Source organism: Agelaius phoeniceus, chromosome 10, assembly GCF_051311805.1.
Source record: "Agelaius phoeniceus isolate bAgePho1 chromosome 10, bAgePho1.hap1, whole genome shotgun sequence".
In the NCBI taxonomy this organism is placed as follows: Eukaryota; Metazoa; Chordata; class Aves; order Passeriformes; family Icteridae; genus Agelaius; species Agelaius phoeniceus.
The window spans coordinates 14,383,757-14,404,494 of record NC_135274.1 but is presented as its reverse complement, the minus strand read 5'-3'; the positions used below and the strand labels follow the sequence as shown (position 1 = coordinate 14,404,494).

General features: G+C 37.5%; 1 long non-coding RNA gene across 1 annotated transcript in view; it reads left to right on the top strand.

Annotated features, from left to right (window-relative positions):
* The window catches only part of LOC143694884 (uncharacterized), a 97,448-nt gene that overhangs the window by 11,357 nt on the left and 65,353 nt on the right, over window positions 1-20,738 (top strand). Inside the window, exons 4-9 of the long non-coding RNA XR_013183628.1 lie at window positions 718-778; window positions 888-1,016; window positions 3,403-3,494; window positions 9,050-9,137; window positions 9,611-9,705; window positions 10,305-10,399. This is a non-coding gene — a long non-coding RNA (uncharacterized LOC143694884). The remainder of the gene's footprint in view (window positions 1-717; window positions 779-887; window positions 1,017-3,402; window positions 3,495-9,049; window positions 9,138-9,610; window positions 9,706-10,304; window positions 10,400-20,738) is intronic.

Sequence of the window (20,738 nt, the reverse complement as noted above, 5' to 3'; positions counted from 1 at the left end):
AAGGCAGGACCAAAGTTAAGCCTGGAGGTGTACACACCAGGCAAACAGGGAAAAGAAAGGGAAAAAGAGTCTGGTCCTTTCTGTGGGTGTGTTGTGATATGCAGACTCCAAAGCAGAACTGAGACAGCCTCAGCATCCTTGCAGACAGTCCTTTCTAGCATTCCCCTGGCTTGGCTGTTATTGCTGTCATTTTCCTCTGGGTTTTTTGGTGGAATCACAAGGAGTCCCAGCCTCTAGGATGGTGTGGGTGCAGCAGATGCACCCAGCAGATGCTCAGCAGATCTGTGTCTGATGGCCTTCAGTGGTGATGTCTCCTGGTTAACAAAGTGCTCAGAACCCTGAGCGATGGGTGTATGAACACAGAAGGGAGTAATCAGTGAGAAAATTACATGGGTTTTATAGTTCATATAAGCCTAAAGAACTTAGGGCTTTTTCTTTTCTTTTTTTTTTTTTTTGACAGTGTAATATCATTATCCAAATGTGGCAGGCATCCTTTTATTGCCCTCCATTCACTTTTCATTGCCACCCATGCACCCTGTTCCCACAATCTGTGTTTTAGTTTGCACAGGTATTTAATATTCTCAAATTGTTTCCACTGCTTTGAGATCTGATTTTATCTGTTTCCTTCTCTTTATGTTTACTTTTTCCTTACAATGCTTCTCATTAAACTTTTTCTTCCACTTGACTAACTCCTTTCTGATTGTTTTCACTCTCTAGAGAGCACCTATAATTTTCCTGGGCTAGTACCAAGCTTCTGATTGACCACTCCTCAGCTTTGGTGAGCATCCTTCACTGTCTCAGATGTACACATTGTGTAGCTTAATTTGTCTTCATCTTCTTCCACCATACAGTACAGGTCCTTTGATCACTCTTCCTGGTTTCCTCAGGTCAACTGTTCATGTTCAGAGGTTCTGGAAGGGTGACCTACCCTGAAGACTCATGGTGCCTGCTCCTTTCCTGAATGGGAAACTGTAGACTTTAGACTTTTCTTTCCTCACTACCACCAATAACTCCAGGTATTTATTCAATATTCAATATTGTAATCAGAAGGAGATTATGAGATAGACTGCTTCTTGTGTTTAAAAGGTGCACAAAATGTTAAAAGCTTTTCATTTTGCTTACTCCTGAGTGGCTCCAAGGAGATGGGAAAATGGAGATACAGACAGTTCCATACCTACTTGGGAAGGTTTCAGTAATGAGAGAGGATTGCTCTGTCCTTTCTGCACCTCTCCATGATGCACTGAGGGCAGTGAACATCTGAGTTTCTGTGAGCACTGGAGCAGATTCCCTTCCCTGCCTTGTCAAGGGCTTGGTGAGACCAAGTCAAAGTACTGTGCACACTTTGAAACCAAGGGCAAATCAGACCCTTCTTTAATACACTGAGCATTCATTACCAAATTTCAGGGCACATATTCCTTGGAATGATTGCTTAAAGAAGGCTTAGATGAAAATGAAGGAGTATGATACATTCTTTTTACATAACTCCTCTTGTGGAATAGGGGGAGGATGTAAAAAAACTACACAAACTTAGCAATACAGTAAGTTGTGTGCTCATACACCATCTATTAAATAAACAGCAGCTCTGCTAGAGAAATATACCTGACCACAAGGCCTTTACCAGCTTTTATAAGAGCAAAATAGGCTATATGAGATTTACTTAGTTCTTTGCTCTGTTTTGGAAAAACTTTGGAGTTATCTATCTTAATTTTTTTTTTTTAATTAAAAATCAGCACAAAATCACACCACACACAAACAACCAAAGGGGAAAAAAAAAAAGAAAACCACAAACATTTTCTGCTTTCTAGTTCTTGTAGTTTCATTTTTTAAAAAATCTCTGAATCCAGCCCAAAGTGATAATTGTTTCATTGTATGAAGGAAGTGGCCTATTTATTGCAGCACCATATCTATGGCAGGAACCAGGGTCTACATACTCAGTTGAAGACACAATCACAGAATTTTGTGACAGCAAATGAGGACAACACTGCCTTAGACCCAGGTCTCTTAATTCACATTAAGTATTGTCATGCTGGAGATCCTTGTAGCATCGGATTTCTGCTTATTCTGTTGGATTTAATCTGACTTTGGTGAAATAATGTGATATTGCATATTGACAGCCTAAATATCCAAAGTGAGGAAAAAAGGGTTTCCTTTTTATTAGTTTTGAATTTGCATCTATTATCACTCCGTTTCCTTGTGTTATAAATCAAGGAGAACAGAAGCTCTGGATCTGTATTTTTTGGACCAGCCATACTTTCACACACTTTTCTATCACATTCTAGAAGAAGCTGTGCTGTTGTTTTATACAATGCCAGTGGTACCATAACACTTCAGACAGGTCTGTGAAATGCAGTTCCTTCTATCCCTGCTGTTATAATTTTCCAGGATATTAGAAAAGATCCTAAGCCCAAAAATTTGGATTAAGATCTCCACTTCTCCAACAGCTGAGTTTGCTGTCTTCTGTCATTGGGTTTGCAGTTCTTGGTCAGTCTGGGAGAGGTTACAAACAGTCTCCCCTGTTCTAACAAGCAGGCAGGTCCAGAGGCAGCTGTTCTTGCTGTTGTGCCATAATGAGTGAATGACTGAGCCCTAAAGAAGGAGATTTCTCTTATCCATTATGTAGCATCAAAACCTGAATTCAAAACTTTCTGCAGTTTTAAGAAGTCTTCCTTCAGTGTCAGGGGGTTTTCCTGAGTAAACTGTGCCCCTGATACTACTCAGAGCCTAATTACTGTAAGTCAGGCATGTATTTCTTTCCAGGAGAAACCCTTTTGTACTATTAAAATACAAAAATGCCTAACTGACTGACTTCCATATAAAGGGGGAGGGGAAGGAGCCACACATAACTTGAGTTACTCGAGCATAAGGTATTTTTATTCAATTGAGCCCTTTAGTTCAGATTAGGATCATAGCTTCCTTTGAATGTACAAGTTACTTTGAGTTCTTAGTTCAGTGTTGAAAAACTAACACTTAGGAACCTCTGAATATAAACCTCACTGAAAAGCTCAACTTGCAAAGGTGCCTGTCTGCATTGTATATGAATCTTTACAGAAAAATAAGGGAACAAGCTAAGGTAGCAGGGGGAAAGTCTTGTTTGTGCTTTGCATCTTAATATTGGGAGAAGAAGACCTGTAGGTTATAACAACAAATTTGTGATGGATTCTGAGAAAACGGTGGAAAGTTTGTGATGATGGAGAGTGGTACACTTTTTCTTCTTATATCTCTTTGTAGTATGAGGCAATCAAACCAGTGTCAGATTCTCTTAGCAGACTATTGGTTGGTTTGTTTAATTATTTGTCATATATGACAAGGGAAATACATTTTGTTATAGGCTAGTATTAATATAATAATAATAATAATAATAAAAGACACAATTTTTATGCTATTACTCCACTGTTTTAACAGATGGAAAAGTCAGAACTGACCAGGAAGAAAAAAAAAGCCAAAACTCTTCAGTAAAAGTACATTTGAAGGAGGTCGTAATTATTTCCTTCTCTGTAAGTTACAGCAACATATTGAAAGTTAATAAAGATAAATGTAACATTTACTGGGTAATAAGAGATTGTGGAAGGAAATAAACAAATGTAGGATATAGTGCATCTAAGTAAACACAAAGGTTGTAAAACCTTCAAACTCAAATATCAAGAGCACTGCAAATTAATGCTGCACACAATAGACCCTTTGGAAGCTAACTTAATCCACCCCCATGTATCTACATGAGGGCCATGCATAACAATGCATGAGCTGGATTTCCATTAGAGTTTCCTCTGCAGGCTGTCAGTTGTTTGAAGAAATAACAATTTCCTAGGCATGAAAGCTTTTTCAGAATGTTCCCACTGATGTGTAATAAAAGTGACTTTACTTTTTTTCCTTCCCTGCTCTCCTTCAGCCCCTCCCCCTGAGATGTGACTTCTGGGGGAAGAAGAGGATGGACTTAGACCCTTGGCCCCCTACCAGTTTACCTTGCCAGGATTATCAGTGCAGGTGTTAAAATAATTGAAGGTGTGGTAGGAGATACAACCCCTAATAGCTTTTCCTATATGGAGATTACCTAGGTAGAGAATGCCAGAGTACCTGAAGAATAGGCAAGTGAGTACCTTATTAACATAGCACCATTCAGCAGCAGCTGCATATCTGGAAAAAAAAAACCTTTAAAGAGCCTATTCATCTATGTTAATGGGCCCATTGCACAGTACATTGTGTGGGAAATTAAGTCTCTGGCTGTGAACTTCCTGTGCTGTGCAAGCTGCCTTGACTCTTTTTTATTGCTTCAGTGTTATTATCTCCTCCTGGAAATAAAAACAATCATGTTCTCACATTTGAGAAGCCAAAACATTCCCAGATAACAAACTGGTTGAAAGTTTCTTTTGTTTCCCTTATTAAGTGAAAAAATATGTTTTGAAATTAAAGTAAACCCTAAATTAACATCAAAGCCCATCAAATTAGCTGAGCTGTCATACGCATGACAATGTTGCGTTTTCTTTTTTTTTCCCCCTCCCCTGTAAAATACACAATTTAAATTGCTTTCGTATTTATTGTTCCTTCCTTGGAATTAATTTTTGCCACAAAATATGTTAATTTATTCAAATGAGACATGATTTTTGAATGTTTGACTGGCAAAAGAACTGCTTTCCTGCTGAAAGACTGAAGTAGAAAATAACAATTTTCTTTTAAAGCATTTCTCAAAAATATAGTCTCTTTCCATTTTAGCAAAGAGTGGACATTTCTTTAAAAGCAGGTCAAGGAACTTATATTAAAAATTGCTTATTCAAATTTTTTTTCAAGCTTGTCATGAATTTGAGAGTAATATACAATGTTTTGCAGTCTGTCTCACCTACAAGGAAGAATTATTATCAAATATTTAAACAATTTTCCATCCTCTCTTTATGATCCAAGTGCTGCACATTGCATCATCGTCATCATTATCATCATTATCTTCATCATGCTGATAAAAGGACTAATGATCAATACTAACTGATTACAACTCAATTAAGGAGGATCCTCTCAGTGTAAATTTTTTTTAATCTTGCCTCTTCTAGTCCTTCTGCATTTTCAAGTTAACCTAATATGTTCCACTATTTAACATGTTTAATGAGCATACTGGAATATAAGTAAAATCGTTATTTAACGTGCTGTACTGCTTCCATGGTAGGTACTCAACTTCCCTTGGGCAACAGGAGTATATAAAGAGCAGCCAAAAAACCCCAAAAATTCACAGTTAGAAAATGGAAGTTCTTGATATTAACTGCAACAGAATTTATCTCTTCAGACAAGCAGCTGTCTAGAAGCCTTGTAGAGACAGAGACGGCCAGGAGAAGCTCTGAATAAGTCACCACGCAATAGAGAGTGTGAAGAAGCCCGTGTGGGAACAGCCTCCCAGTACAAATCATCATTTCATCCAGTCTGTTTGCACAGACATCCCTTGCAACCATCCTATTATTTTTCATCAAAATGTTATCTGCAAGCTCTTTAGGGCAAGGATGGCTTGGCACACATGGCACCTTGCTCTGTTTTCTGTGCTTGATAGTGCTCGACAGTGTTATCATAATGCAAATTATTGTTGTTCCTGGTAGGGACTGCACTGAGTGCTCTTCGCTTATCTGCAAGTCTGACAAGTGATAATCCAGTAACATCAGAGAGGAAATCAATATTTCATATTAGTTAATGATTTAATTATGGAAATTCTTCCCTTAATGCCATTTGTTAACTAAAGTCACCATAAATTGTATTCTGTTCAGCTCATCTTTCAGTGGCACTCTGAATTACACCTTCCTGACATTTAGATATTGGAATATTAAACAGATTTCTCTTTCCAGTCCGGTCCAACACTTTGTTCACAATGCAGGCCATCTGGGAATGTGTACCCATTAATGATCTGGGAGGCACTGTTAAGAGTTTGCATATTTTAAAAAGTCAGAGAAAATTAGAACTGCAGGAACACCAACATATCACATTCTCATTACATAAGTAGATCTGTCATCTACATTATTACTTTTTTCCAGTGGTATCTTGCATTGTATTTTTTTCCCCTTTGCTCATGTGTTTATTTTTAAGACAACATGCAACTTTTTTTTTCTTTTTTTTAAGGCTGGAATTTCATGTTTTGTAGTGGGCTGTTGAGAGTTTAAAAATGTAGAGTGAAGTCCCAAGCTAGCAATTCCCATTTAGTCCCTTTTACACAGCAATATTGTTTTTATATAGCAAGTCTGCTGTTGGCATTTCAAGAATCACAGAGGCACCAGTAATTTGGGTGCAAGCAAAATTTTTGAAACAGTTCCTGTAAAGATAATTCAGATTAATGGGCCATTTACAGTCTTGCTAACTTACTAACTGGCTATGTGCTCTAGGTAATCAGGGTGACATTACTGCCGGCACAAAAATGACATCTCGTCATCAGAAATTTTCTTCATTGGCATGGAAAATGCCAGGCACATCACCTCTGACTGTGTGGCCACCACATCTATTAACCTTATTGATTTGGAGTCATGCTGTGCCACACTGGAAAACTACTCCCTGCTGAAAGACTCAAGTGGATCAATCCTGAACCATGAACAAAAACTCAATAACTAAATGTAGTAGGCACCTTTCTCCATTAAGTATTCCTCAAAGTAAATCACATTAGAGAACATCACTGTGAGGAACTTACCTTGGGATTCTGTGATCTCCCAGAAACCAACAGGGAAAATAGGAAGGCAATGTTGCTGAATATACTTTATATCTCTTGATCTTGTTCTCAAATATCTATCTTTATGTCATGATATTTTAATTTTATTCTACAACTCTGTTCCCCTTTCTAAACATTAAAAATTTTTCCTTGCTGTTTGTTTTTCATTATGATTGTCCCTGGTAAGTCATCCGATGACAGATGATTATGAAAAAGAAAGTTTTCTTTCCTTTATGAACCCTTCAGCATTTTCATGTATTTATAAGCATTCATTTTTGAGACCCTCATTGTGACAGGGCTTGAAAATGAAACAAGCCAACTCCTTTCAGCCTCATACAGTTAACAAAGAAGGCAACAAAAGGACTTCCAGAGCTTCATATTTCCTGACAAAAGATAGAGGGCGGCAGCAAGCCCCATTCATATTTAAATGTTCCTGGCTTTGGAATTAAAAGTCCATCTTTCATGTTCCCATTTCCGTTCCTCACTTTTTGTTGGTGTTTGCTGGCAATGAAAACTCTGTCCCAAACATTAATGTGACTCTTCAGTTCAGTCTGCATAACTTGTATCCTTAGAAAATATTCCTTATCACGGACAGCTGAAGATTTCTTGAACAGCACTTGCAAATCATTGTAGCTTATAATTGTCTTGCAAAACTGATTTAGGGCAAGAAAAGTGTGGGTGCAACCACTCTGTGCACACGTGAGTAATGGCTGATTGTAGCTGAGTAAGTTGTTTAAGGGGCCAGAGGGACCCTTCTCCTCAGAAAAATTACTTATATGAGTCAGGGGTACAGGATGGGACAGGATCTTTTCTGTTGCTCAGTACTATTACAACTTTGCCCAGGACTCTGATCTGAAAACTTGACTGCAAAACCTGAAAGCAAAGGGTTTAATTTTGCATTGGTTTTGGTGTTAATGGATAGAACAAAGTTCATTAAAAATGCTCCTGGGACTGTGTTCAATCCTGCCTATCGTCTGTATACATATCTGTGTTACATATTTTAACATTTTATTTAAAAGTAAATTCTGAATTATGCAAAAAGGAAAAAGAAAATGCAATGACATATTAGAAAATATTATCAGTTACTTGGGAAAAAGTGATTTCTCAAAGCCATGTAAAAGTCTGGAAAGTATTCTTTTTATTCCTTAGGAAATAACCCTGGGTATCTAATTAATATCATGAAATTAAGGCCATTTATCTGAAAAACTGAAAAAAGATCTATATATGCACCAAAGTTCAGTGTTTGTCCCTGAGCTCTAACACAAGATATACTGTGTGAAAGTCTAACATGGGATACACCATATATCATCTCTATTTAGAGCCCCTAGGCAGGAAGTATGGATAAAAAAAATAATCAAAATTACTGTTTTTCTTTACTGAAAGCCCTCTAAGGAATTCATTGGAATGAGTTCTGTCTGCCCATCTAATTGATAATTATTTAATTAGCAATTTATAATGATAATGGGATTTTACCCCCCACCAGTCCATCTTGTCTGTAAGAAAAATTTAAGTAGACAACCTTATGTATTACTTTACCACTTTTGGCAGTTGGCACAAGATATTGTGGGCCAGCGTTGTGATTTCCTACAGTTAAACCATAAAAGCAATGTATTCATATATTTCCTTTGCCCACAGTGTTTCCTTTTCTCATTACCGAGGGTGACTGGCACTCTCACAATGTGTGTGGGTGCACAGGCTTGTTGTGTCACCGTGGACAGTTCTAAGAGCAGCTTCATTAGTTCTTTTTACAACAAAAGCTAGGTTTTTTTTCCTGCCTTCTCTTTCTTTCCCTTAGTTGGCATGCGGGTTGAATTTTTCTTGGACCCCCTGCTTGACTTTTTTTTTAGAGCTCCTTTTGAACAGTGCAGCAGTGTGAACACTAGGAATTGTAACTGATAGACTGTTTGCAGGAGAACTCATGAAAGTTCTCTTTGTTCACTTCACATCAACCAGGTTTATGCAGACCCTCCCCCATCTCAGGGAAAAGGAAATCCACTTTTAATTATACATTGATGGGAATCACTGTATAGTGAAATTGCATCAAGTGGAGAATGCCCACTTTATTCTCTTTTATCTGAGAATCCAAAAGAAGAACTGGAGTAAAAAAAAATGGATATGCAAGCATAGACTTCCCAATATAGAGCCAGGCCTGCCTAATTTAAATCAATCTGCCAACTCCACTTCCAGTCCTGATTAAAATTTTCAGCTGAATCTCTGCACTGTGAGGGTGTCTTGTCTTTAGTCCTTGAGCCTGGAAGGTCTTCTTTTTGAGAGATTTACCAAAAAAATTGCCAAAACAATATTTTTTTATGTGAAAGGAAAGAATTGTAAGCATAAGACATTTTCAAAATTTGAATTGAATAATTTTTTTCCCTTTTTCTCCCTCAGATAAGCATATTGAAATTGTGTAGAAGACTCCTGAGGGCAAAAGAAAGAAGGTATATCTGGTGGCAGAATGAAGAGATAACATAACTTGGTGAGAAGTATAAGTAAACAAGAGAAGCACTTTGTGTCATTTTATGTTGTTATGTCCAGTGAAATGAATGGTAACATTTTCAGCAGTACTTACAGGAACCTCTGAGATGATAAATCATTTGAGTAATCTGCTAATAAATTATGTGATGTTAATTTTCTTTCTTTTTTAAATTAATATCACAAGATACCATTAATAGAGACAACGAAGCAGGATATTCAGCTTTGTTATTTATATTATCAAAGTTTACTATGGTTATATTTGCCTTTTGAATCTTCCAATAAAAAAAGGAAATACTGGTGTTTTTCTCAGACAGTCAGGAAAAAAATACTTTTGAAAATGTTCTTGAAGATAATTTTTTTATTCTTTCTTAAATTGCTTTATCTTAATTTTTGCAATTAATTTATTTTATACAATTTAGTAACTGGGTTTTTTTTAATATTTCCTGAAAAAAAAAAAGTTAATACCCACAAAAGAAGTGTTGTGAAGACCAAAGAAAAAGCAGCCTGCCTAGAAACATCGTATGATTCTGCCCTTAGAAGTTTAAGCACACTCACCTAAAGGGAGTTGGGTAAGACAGAAATGTTCTCCATGGATATTAGGAGGAATGTGGGCCTGGCAAATGAAAGAAGGTGATGTTGATAGATCTTACCTTAAAGACAAAATCCTGATTACCTCAAGGTCAAAGACAGTGCAGTTCTGTCTCGCAGTAACACCAAGAACATGATAAGCTGTTGATGGGCCCTTGTCTTAGGGAAAAAAATATGTGCATTAAATCCAAATAGAACCTAGGACAACTCCATCCAATTCCTACCATCAGTACTGGATGTACTCCTCTGCTGTTTGATCAAGTCACAAATGAGTGACTAATCATCCTTTTGGCCTCATTCAGATTGAGACTTCTGCTCCTCTGCTGTCTCACATCATCCCAGATTTTCTTCCACAAACCTTCAGACCTTATTTCTCCCCCAGCAAAAGTCTGAACAAGTGAAAAGCATGTGGATGTAGCCAGGGGGGATGAGGAGCTGGATGAGGCAGAGAATAAAACTTATTTAGTCTTAAAGATTTAGAGTGAATCCATGACTAATCTTCTAGTCTAGAATATCCAGTAAAAAACAGCCTTGAGCCTGGAAACTCTCCTCTGAACTTCATTTCCTTACTCATTTGCAGATCTCCAAGTCATTTACAGATATGTGTAGTGACAGAGAAGTTCTAAAAAGACCAGGAGTTTTCTACAGAATTTTTTACTTATTTCAAATTTGAAGGTAAGTCTGGACCAAAGTCTGTAAGATTGCATGAGTCTGTCCATCAGGGTTCTGCTACGCCAGAATGGGAGCATCATAATTTTCCAGGTGGTCATAGTTTCAAAGAATAAGGAAAACAGGAGATATTTAAGAGCTAAATACTAATTATTTTGGATATTTTTGGCAAAACAAAGGCACTTTGTGATGTTATACCAAATAAGATGATTTGAAAAGGTTCATTAAACCCCAGGAAAGAAAGGAGCGACTCTTAAAACACAAATCCCAGTCAGATCCCAGGACTAAATATAAAATTATTCAGAATAGGCAGCAGGTCAGCTTCCAACCAAATAAGATTTCACTGTAGCCAACCACTAAATGACACAGAAGCGTGGAAATTGAGGCCAAAGTCGCTGGGGAGACTGATCCTTCTAAAGGAGCCTCAAGAAAAAGACTACAGTGGAACAACTGATGCACAGCAGGGGTTGCCTGGAATTGGTGCCTCTCTGCCTGCTGTGAGGGAATCATCCAGGGAGAAAAAGATGGGAATGGAACTGACTTGGGAACGGCTGAAGGCAGGAGCCTGAGAATCAAAAAGGTATCTTAGAAATATGGTAAAAAGTAAACCTTAGGTTTGATTGTTCTGGTTTGCTTCCTTTTTACATCCATACTGGAGGTTATTTAAGAGTCCTCAAAGACCAGTCTAAGGTTTGCTGCTGAGAATAAAGCTACTGAGATGGATAATGTTCTTACAACAAAAGAGTTTAAAAAAAAAAAGTGGGAACATTTTCTTGTCATGGCTTCGTTACCTGGATTCTCTATAGCTCTCCTAGAATAGACCAGGGCCACTCCTGCTTTCAGTGAAGTTGCTCATTCATTTACTCCCTCATTCAGTTTAGAATCAGGACTTTTTTTCTTTAAAGTTCAGAAAAATGTAGTTCAGCAAGTTTCCTTCTGTGGAGAACTTAGGCTCACTGTTTGAGAGAAAAGCCCTTGAGGCTGACATGCTTTAGTCGGAGTTCTGCTGAACTGAACTTGCACATTAAGTACTGTACCTTGCTCTTTCCTGCTGAAGCATCCCTTAAGACTACATGTGTGTGTAAATAAAGGAAAATGGAATACAGCCTCAGGATTTATGCTGTGTCATCTATGAAGAGGCTGTTTGGTTGCATGGTGAGCCAAGAGTTGCTGGGTTGTGGATACAGAAGCCCTATCATCCATTCTCAGTGGTATGCAGTGGAAGACAGTCATACCAATAGAAAATTCACCAAGCCAGACTTCCACAGCTGGATTTTTCTAGTTTAAGCTTACTTTGGAACCAGGGCTAATGTAAAGCTGATATGTAAGATGTAAGATGTATGCCTATAGGTTCTTCAGTAATCTTGGGTCTCTCTCCAATAGCATTCTATTACATAGAATGAGATATTAATATTAATAATGAGAAGACAGATTTTTTCTGCTTGTTCATGTTGATGCAATATTGCCCAAGTCCTCACAAAGGTAAGAATGTGTAATCAGATTTTAGATTGACAAGTTACACTAATGATTAAATGCCCAATCTTAAGCAAATTTCCTGAATTCAATCACTTCAGTCTTTAGCAACAGTTTTCAGGTAGCCATCACCATATTTGAGGAGATAGGAATGAGATCAGAATTCCTGTACTCTGCTTGGTTGTGTGTGTAGCTGCCAAGGCTGACATCTATTAATGGAAAAGCCTTTGACAATAACACATCTCTTTTCGTGAGAATCTGAATAGCAGTGACAGATCAGGAACCCCATTTTGATGCTCACTGCATATTTTTCTTTTCTCCTCAGTTCAGACATACTCGTTTCATTAAGTTGGGTCAGTTAGGTCAGGCAGCCTTATAATTATCTCCCAGGACCAAAGCTCTGGCTGAACTTTTAGTTCAGAACATTGTGTCTTTCCTGGGACCTCGTGGGGTTATCCTCCATTTCACTTCAAAATTACGAGGATGGATTCTTCTGTGCTTATGTATACTTTGTGTACCTGCCAAGTCCTCGCCTTCCATTCCTTCAGGTAGTCTCAGAAGTCACTGATTATAAATGCTGATCTGACTCTGTAAGCTTTCAGCAGCACACCTGAGGTTCCCGTTTTCTTTCATGGTGAACAGTTTTTCTTTCTTTCTTTCTTTGACTTTTTTGAGGAACTGATTCCAAAGATTTTATTCACAGTAGTTAACAGGTGTGAATTGGTGTTTGCTAGCATAAGTGTCGTGCTGGGTAGCCCTTTGTTCCCCTCCTGCTGCTTCCCTGCTCTATTATGGCAAAACTTACTTTAATAGGAGTTTTTTTTAATGGTTTGTACAGTGCGTATTTTTAAAGCATATTATGGAATAAAAGTGAATACCTATGAGAACAATGTGTTCCTCTGAACCTCTAACAATTGGGCAGGTTTCTTGATTTCAATGGACACACTCCAGAACAAGGGACTTGTACCACCTGAGCAGGAGTGCTAGAATCTGGCCCTCAACAGATGCAGTTTTGTTTCCACCAGCATGTGCCAATTAAAATGATTCTGCTGTAATAAAATATCAGGAGACAGAAAAGGAACCGCCGTGAACTGAGGCAATACTGAAGAGTTGAGCGCTTTTTCAGCTGACACAGATCCCCTGCTCCACTGGCGATCAATGGCAATAATGACATTCCCTTTGCAAGGTAGTGCTGGGCTGCTGAGGGCTGATTCTGATGCCAGTGGCTGGTGTGAGTCGTTGAGGGATATTAAAAGATCATGTTGGATGGGTGGCAGGAAGATCTGAAGCCACCAGAGATGTGGAGCAGAAATAATAGGAGGAGTGGTAAGAGTGACACCATTTCCAGAATATCTGAATTAAGAAGGAAGGCAGGAGAGGCTGAGCTGTGTTTGAAATACTTTGTCAGCTCAGTTACAAGTAATTGTAGAGAGTGTAGATACTAGTGCCTCAAAAATGAAAATGAACTACTAAAACAAAATTTTAGTTTTACAAGTCTTAGCAAGAGTGGGTTTAGCCAGCAAACAAAACCATAAAAAGTGTTCCTTCTGATAAGTATTTTCCTTTCAATGGGGATATATAATCTACTGAGTTAACTCTCTTTACAGCTGTTTCATGCCTTTGTAGCATGACCCAGCCTCATGGATGTTTCTCCTGATGTCCATAATTTGAGAAGACACTGAATCCTGAGCTCATACTAAAAGCCATATCTTATCTAAAAAACCCTGTAGAGATAAGAATGTCTATGCACTGTGACTATTTTTTTTTACCTATTTCTCTTTACTGTGGCTAACATTGCTTGTTTTAATAAGAGTTGCAATGCTTGTATTTGCTGAGCCTTTCAGTAATTACAACTTAATTTCTGCGCTGTGGCACAATTGCAAGTGGATTTCACTGCTACAGATTCTGCTATTTTAAATGTCACATTTGCCCTTCACAGCTCAATTTCTTTCTGTTTTCCTGCTTGAGAGTTTTAAGTCTAGGTTTTTACTTTTCATACATGTCTGTTTAAAATCTCATTGGGATGGGAGAAATCCAACATCAAAAAGTTAAAAAGAACCCCAAAACCAATCAAACAAAAATACAAAACCAGAAACAAAAAAGCCAAACAGAAGGGTTTCAAGAACAAAGAAAAAGTCTTTATGAAAAAATGAGGAAATTTTGCTGCACCACCAATATGCCAGGGCACACAGCACTCCTGTATTCAACCACATTTTTTGCCTTACAAAATTCTACCTGTTTTAAGAGTTCTCAGGCTTCTTGTATTCCCCATAGACTTTGTAACAAACCTTGCAAAATGCCTGGTGCTGGCAGAGGCAGGAAAAAGACCTAGATAAAGGGTTATCCTTGGAAGTAGAGAGCTCTTCAAAACTAAAGATCTTTATGGATCTGCAGAGGTCCATTCCTAGTAACCAGAACCCGAATATGGAAGGTTAATTTGATAATCAGACACTGGTAGGGATACACCAATATTGCCAGTAGCAGGTGACATGAAAAGTCTGGCAGAAATGAGCTATAGCAGAAATTATTTATAAAATAAATCAGTATTTTGTTGAAAGATAAATGTTTTGGGGTTTTTTGTTTTTTTGGTTTGGGATTTGTTGTTTTTTTGTTTGTTTTAACAGGAAGCTTGATTTTCCTCTTATGTCCAATTTGGATGCTTAAGGAAGAAGAATGTGGTCCTGCAATCCCTCCCCACATGCAAATTCACATTTTAACCTCTAGGATCACTTTGCCTGAAATCCAGCATTTTGATGCTAAGAATTTTCTCAAAAATAGTCATATAATTGTTTTCAAATATTTAGAAGAAAAATCAACATTTTGAAAGATGATGCGAAGCAACCTGTGTTCTCCAGACAGGTCTATTCATGTATTCTTTAGCTGTCAGAAGTAGAACTGTAGTTCAGCAATTACCTGCATTACATTCACATCTTCCTTTTTCTGTTAAATCATGCACACACATTTTCAATTTATTAGTACTGGATAAGTGGCCAACTATGTCTAGAAGCCTTGTAATGTGTAAATTACCTTAGCCAGTTCTAAGAAAGAATATGTGTCCATGAAAGTGAATTACTCACAGATCACAAATTAAACCACCTTTTCAAAATTATTTCAGATGGTCTAATTATCTGGAAAAATGTAGGATTGGTTTTGTACTGTTGACATTTGTTAATATCCACCAAAAATGCTCGTGGCATTTTTGTATGCACAGCAGGAAAATCAGTATGGAACTGGAACTTGTTGTTAATAAAACTTGAAAAGCACAGCTTAAGGTCTTAGCTGATCTATAAATGGTTTAGGCCTCTCAAGCCTACATACTGTCTTAGGGTGAGAACATATGGAAAATACACATGAAAAAGCAATTACAGAAAGATTTGGATCCAGGGTATTGATATTAATTAGAGGTGAATAATACTGATTTGAAAACTTGACACTTCAGGAATGGCAAAGCAAAGCAATCACTGACATGTCTGGAATTCGTATCACCTGTCCAAGCAATTTTCTTTTTCCTTCTGAAAGTGCATGGTATTGTTCATTTCAATAAGATATTACAGACAGAGACTAGACATTCAATTCCCCCTTCTTCAGACAACTGGGATTTAAATATCCATTCAGTTCAGTAAGTGGTATGTCTATCATAAAACTGCTTTCTAACTCCATGTCTGTGGTTGCATACGCATGGTTGATATATAATTAATAGGCATTTTGCATCCTTCTGAAGAGCATATGTACAGTAGTCTTTTGGGTTTTTTTAATTTGTGATACAGGCAGTGGATCACTGGCACTGAATATCTAGCAAAATCATAGTGCTACACATGTAAGAAAAAAGATCTTTTACAGAGTTAGAGCAAAGACAGTAAGGTTGGTGATATACTCAAGATTATGTTTCATATTAAGACTAAGTAGGCTTCTCAATCCATTAAAATATGTTCCCCTGTTATCATGTTCTTAAAACAAATTTAGTACTGATAATATGTGTGTGCTGGGAGTGGTTTGCAAAGAAGAAATCTCTGTCTGATGGGTTGTGACCTGACTGTGTTTTTGGGTAGATGCATTAAATGTGGGTTTTTATCTGTTCATCTTCAAAATCAATACAATGGGTGCAGCAGAGTCTGCTGAAAGTCCTGAAAGGAGTTCCTGGAGCTCAGTGTTGAAAGTATAAATGGAGCACTTAAGTAATGTCAGGTCACAGCAGGAAATAAAAATTCAACTTTAGAAGGAGCCTTCAGCACAAGGCTATCAGGAGGCTCCTCCAGGTTTACTCTCACAGGACATGAATATAAGACACTATTCTGGATTGAAGAGTCAATGGAAGAGATTCTGCAACAAATCAGAGAAAATAAACAGGATCTAATTATAAGTATCAGATTATGTGTCTCCAGACAGAATTCAGCAGGGAAATTGCTGAATTTTAACTCTGATACCAGGTAAGATAATTAAGTATGAATTCAGGTTCTGTGAGAACAGATATAATTTTGTAGGAGCTCAATGAACAATGTGAGATAAGATTGTGTGATCAAGGCACTACATCTGTCTTTTTTAAAGGCCTTATAAAGGATCCCTAACCCAAAAGATCTAACTTTTTAAGAAATAAGAGAAACCAGTTTGGATTAATAACCAAATAAAAAAACCAGGACACAACAGGTAAAAATAAAATAATTGTTTTCACAGCAATGAGTGGTTGCTCATAAAGCACAGAGGATTTGTGCACTTCTTATATTCATAAATAACAATTCTTGAGGGAGGGGGATGATTCAGAAACCCCCATTGTTTACAGATGATACAAAATTATTTAAGGTTGACATATCTACAGTTGACTGTGAAGGTTTGGAATAGTATTTTCTAGCCAAATGGGGAACAAAATAGTATAGGACATTCAGCATGTGATTCACCATATTTTCTAGCAAATAAGCATCTAGAGTCATCTGAAGTGGGGCATGTCCATATGATGGCAGAAGCCACACACATAGCCAGTGCCTGGATGTGAAATTGCATGTCTATGTTTGGGAAACTGATATATTCTAACTTATGGAGAAAAATAGTCTTAGGCATATGTAAAAGGGGCTTGAAAAATATTCAGGTAAGAGATTTTGAAATCTATATGTATGGTTCTCTGAAAACATCAGCAATAGTCAAAATTGATTGTTAAGCATTATTTTAAAAAAAATAAAAAGGGGTATACTCCTGCATAAAACAGAACACTGTTCAGTACTGATCTTTGAACCTCTAAAAAGATATAAGAGAGCTGGGAAAGGATTACAAGGGAGATGGGAAGAATGTAACTGCTTTCATATAAGCTCAAGTACATTAGGAGTCTTCATCTTGCAAAAGCCATGTCAGAAAAGAGATATGACAGAAAACTATGAAAAAACATGAATTATGTCAGAATGTGAGCAGGGAATCATCATTCACTATTTCTCACAGTATGAGATGCAAGGCTCCCAGAGCAAATGAGCTTTTAAGGTTTAAAATGGAGAAAATGCTGCCAGTTGTGGACTTCATTTCTATAGAAAACTATGGAGGTTGAAAGTATAGATGGACTGAAAAAAACAATAAGGGAAAGTAATGTAGTTTTGGTCCATGAGTGGTTCTTAAACAAGATGACCTGGAGGCAACACTAAGCTGAGTAACTTTATAAGTCCTGCTTTTCTAGAATGCAGGAGGAAAACTGGCTTTATGCATGCCACTCTCTCTGCTTCTTTCTAGCCAATGACCAATGCTAGAGCCAAGGAGCAACTATGGAAAATTTGGTCTAACCTGCATAACCAGACTGATTCTGCATTTTTATTATGAGATCCTTCCTTTTGACCTGTAGTGCACTGGCTTTTCTGTAGCATAAATGGAGTAAATAGGCAGGGTCTCTTCTTCAACATGTATACCACTGAAAGCCAAGAATAAATTTTTTGAAAATCATAATATGCTAAGAGAAACAAAAGAACCCTTCAGGAGATTCCTTCAAAAAAATTTCATTGTCTCATATTTGGCTGTATTAACTCTGAATCATAGAATATTCATAATACTCCTTATGCTGACAGTTCTAACAACAGAAACAGCCTGAAATCATCACTGAGTTAGAGAAACTGCTGGAAGAGAACAACCTTTGAGGAGTCACAGAAACTTTACATAACCAATCAGGATAGCAGCTGAATTCTGGAGAGTAGTAGGTGCACATGCTGAATTCAGACTTGTATGAGTTAGTTAAGAGAGTAGGGATAATACCACAATGGGGAAAAACAGAAACACAGAACAAACAATTCCAAAGGTCAAAATCCTCATGGATTTTAATGACCAGAGCTACTAGTGGTTGATTCTAGTACTCCTATTTCTGGTTGGCAATCCCCATGCAAACACATTTCCACACTGCCCTGAAATACTTGGCTTGCCCCTCTTATTGATCCCTCACTGCCTTTTCCACCCAAGAAAAGGCACCTAGAGCTTATTCATACTTGTATAAAGCAGTTAAGCCCAATTCTGGTACATTCCAGGATGTGCTGAAGGAAGCGTCTTTGCAATGTGGCTCACTGAGTGAGCTCTACAGGGTTTATGTCAAATCAAATGCCACTAGGAAGGCTTTATGAGAAGTAATCTTTCCCTGACATGCCTGCTAGATGTTTCCTGCCATCTGGGATTGTTCTGAGCTTTTGCCTGTCCAGGTAGATGTGTTTCTCTTTGCAAGGACAAGTGACATCAACTGACAGCCTTCAGAGAAAGCTCTGCTTTGTTCGCAGAATACAGATGAGGAGTGTTCAACCTAGGAACTGTAACAGCTTACGGTAATATAGTGGTCACAGCCAAAATCCTAATGTGAGCCACAGACAAGTAATTGGATAAAGCAGGCTCCTAATATTTGATATGGCAGTGTTCTAGGACATTCATTTCTGGAATCTGGACAAGAAAAGAGGAATGTGCCTCAAACCAGGAGGACTAACACATGAGACCGACCATATGCCTTAGCAGATAAATTACAACTTCAGACAGTGTATGAGAAATAATAGAAGCCTGACAAGAAATGAAGGCAGGGTAAGTACAGTTTAGCAAAGAAAGGTGCTTCTTAGCAGAATCAGACCTTGCAAATCAAATTAAACAGATGGCAAAAGCTTTCTCAGTCATATGAGGAGAAAATAACCAAGAGAATCGCTGTGCACTGAGGACTGAATAGAAATTAAATGTAATCTAGGTGTGACCCAAAATCTAAATTAAGATTTCAATAACAAAATAAAAAGATCAAAATGGGAAAATGAGATTAAGTAAAACATTGAATTTATTTTTTTAGAAGTCATTCAGATAAATTTGTTATCTCATGCCTTTTATTTTGATGACAACTCGATTGTTGAGATAAAGCAAATGCAATAGATTCAACCTTTCTGCTCTTCAGTAAAGCATTTGATACATTACTACATGGGGAATTATTAGTTAAATTGAAAAAGATAAGAGCAAGTATCAGGACTGTAAGATAAGTAAAAAAGTGACTGAACAAGAGACAAGAGTGAGTTATGTTGAAAGGATTTCTCTCTCTCCCTGGAGGAAAGTTGCTTGTAGAGTTCCTTTAGGATTGGTCTGGGGATTAATTTTATTTAATATTTTCCTTAATGGCCTAGGCAGAAAAAGTAGGAGTGTACTAATTAATTTGCTGATGATACAAAACTGGGAGATGTCATGAATACAGAGGAGGATTGGAATATTATACAGGAAGAATTAAATGACCTTGAAGACTGGGGTAGTAGAAATGGGATGGAATTTAAGGTCGTGCGCTCCCAGGTCATGCACTTAAGGGCTAATGAAAAGAACCAGCTATGAACTGTAGGCTCATCAGTGGGAAGTGACAGAAAGAAAAACCACCTAGTTGTAACAGTCAATCACAGAATTACTATGAACTACCAGTGCACAGAAAAGGAGAACACAATTTGGAGATATAGTGAGTAAAATATTTTTAATGAAGCAAGGAGAGTATTTATGTCAGTGACCAAGGTGCTTGTTAGACATCGCCTTAAATTCCAAATCCCTATGGTTAAGGTGCAAATGTTCTGGGTTTTTTAACAGCTGCAAAGGTATGCTGACTAGTATGATGATCAGAGGAAAGGATGGCCTGTCTGAAAAGAAGCTGTGCCCAGCAAAACAGAGGTTGGAGAGGTAAAAATTGCTATCTCTAAGTATACAAAGAGGTAAACACCAGGGAGAAGAAAAAGCTCTTGAATTCACGCAATAATTTTGACATGAGAACAAATGGCCTTAAAGTGGCTGTGAATACATTTGGACAAGAAATGGAGGAAAGGAGTGTGGGAGTAAACACAGAGCGAGACAGATTTATTTGCTGGGCTTATGTGATGTGATTCATGTCCCGGCACAGGCTTGAACCTGATGACTCCTGGTCAGCCCTGTGCCCTATTTGTCAGGCAGCCTTGCTTACAGTCCTTTCCTTGGCTGGCTATATTTTCTGTGGTATTCTTGGTTGTACTTATGGGAATATATTTTATAGCATAACCTCCTTGATATAACACAAATATTAGATGATATCTTTAGCTGTCCATTCTCTTCTTTCTTGAGAGGAAAACAGCAATAACAACCCATGTCTTGCAATGACCAGAACAATGGAATGAAGCAGAAATAGAATGGCTGTTTCTCTACAAAAAATTTGTTGTATTGAAGCAAAAAATCTAAAATAAAAATATATGCATACAGAAAGTAAGCACTTGAGTCCCATCCACTCAGAAAAACACATTTAGAATTAAGAACTTCACTGAAAGACAGTATCTAATTTTGCCTTTTTGTTCCCATTCAATATATTTGTACATATTTTTGTATGTTCCTCAAGTACATTTCAAATTTAAAACTAAATTAAACCATTTTTACATGACTTAATATTATGGTTCTA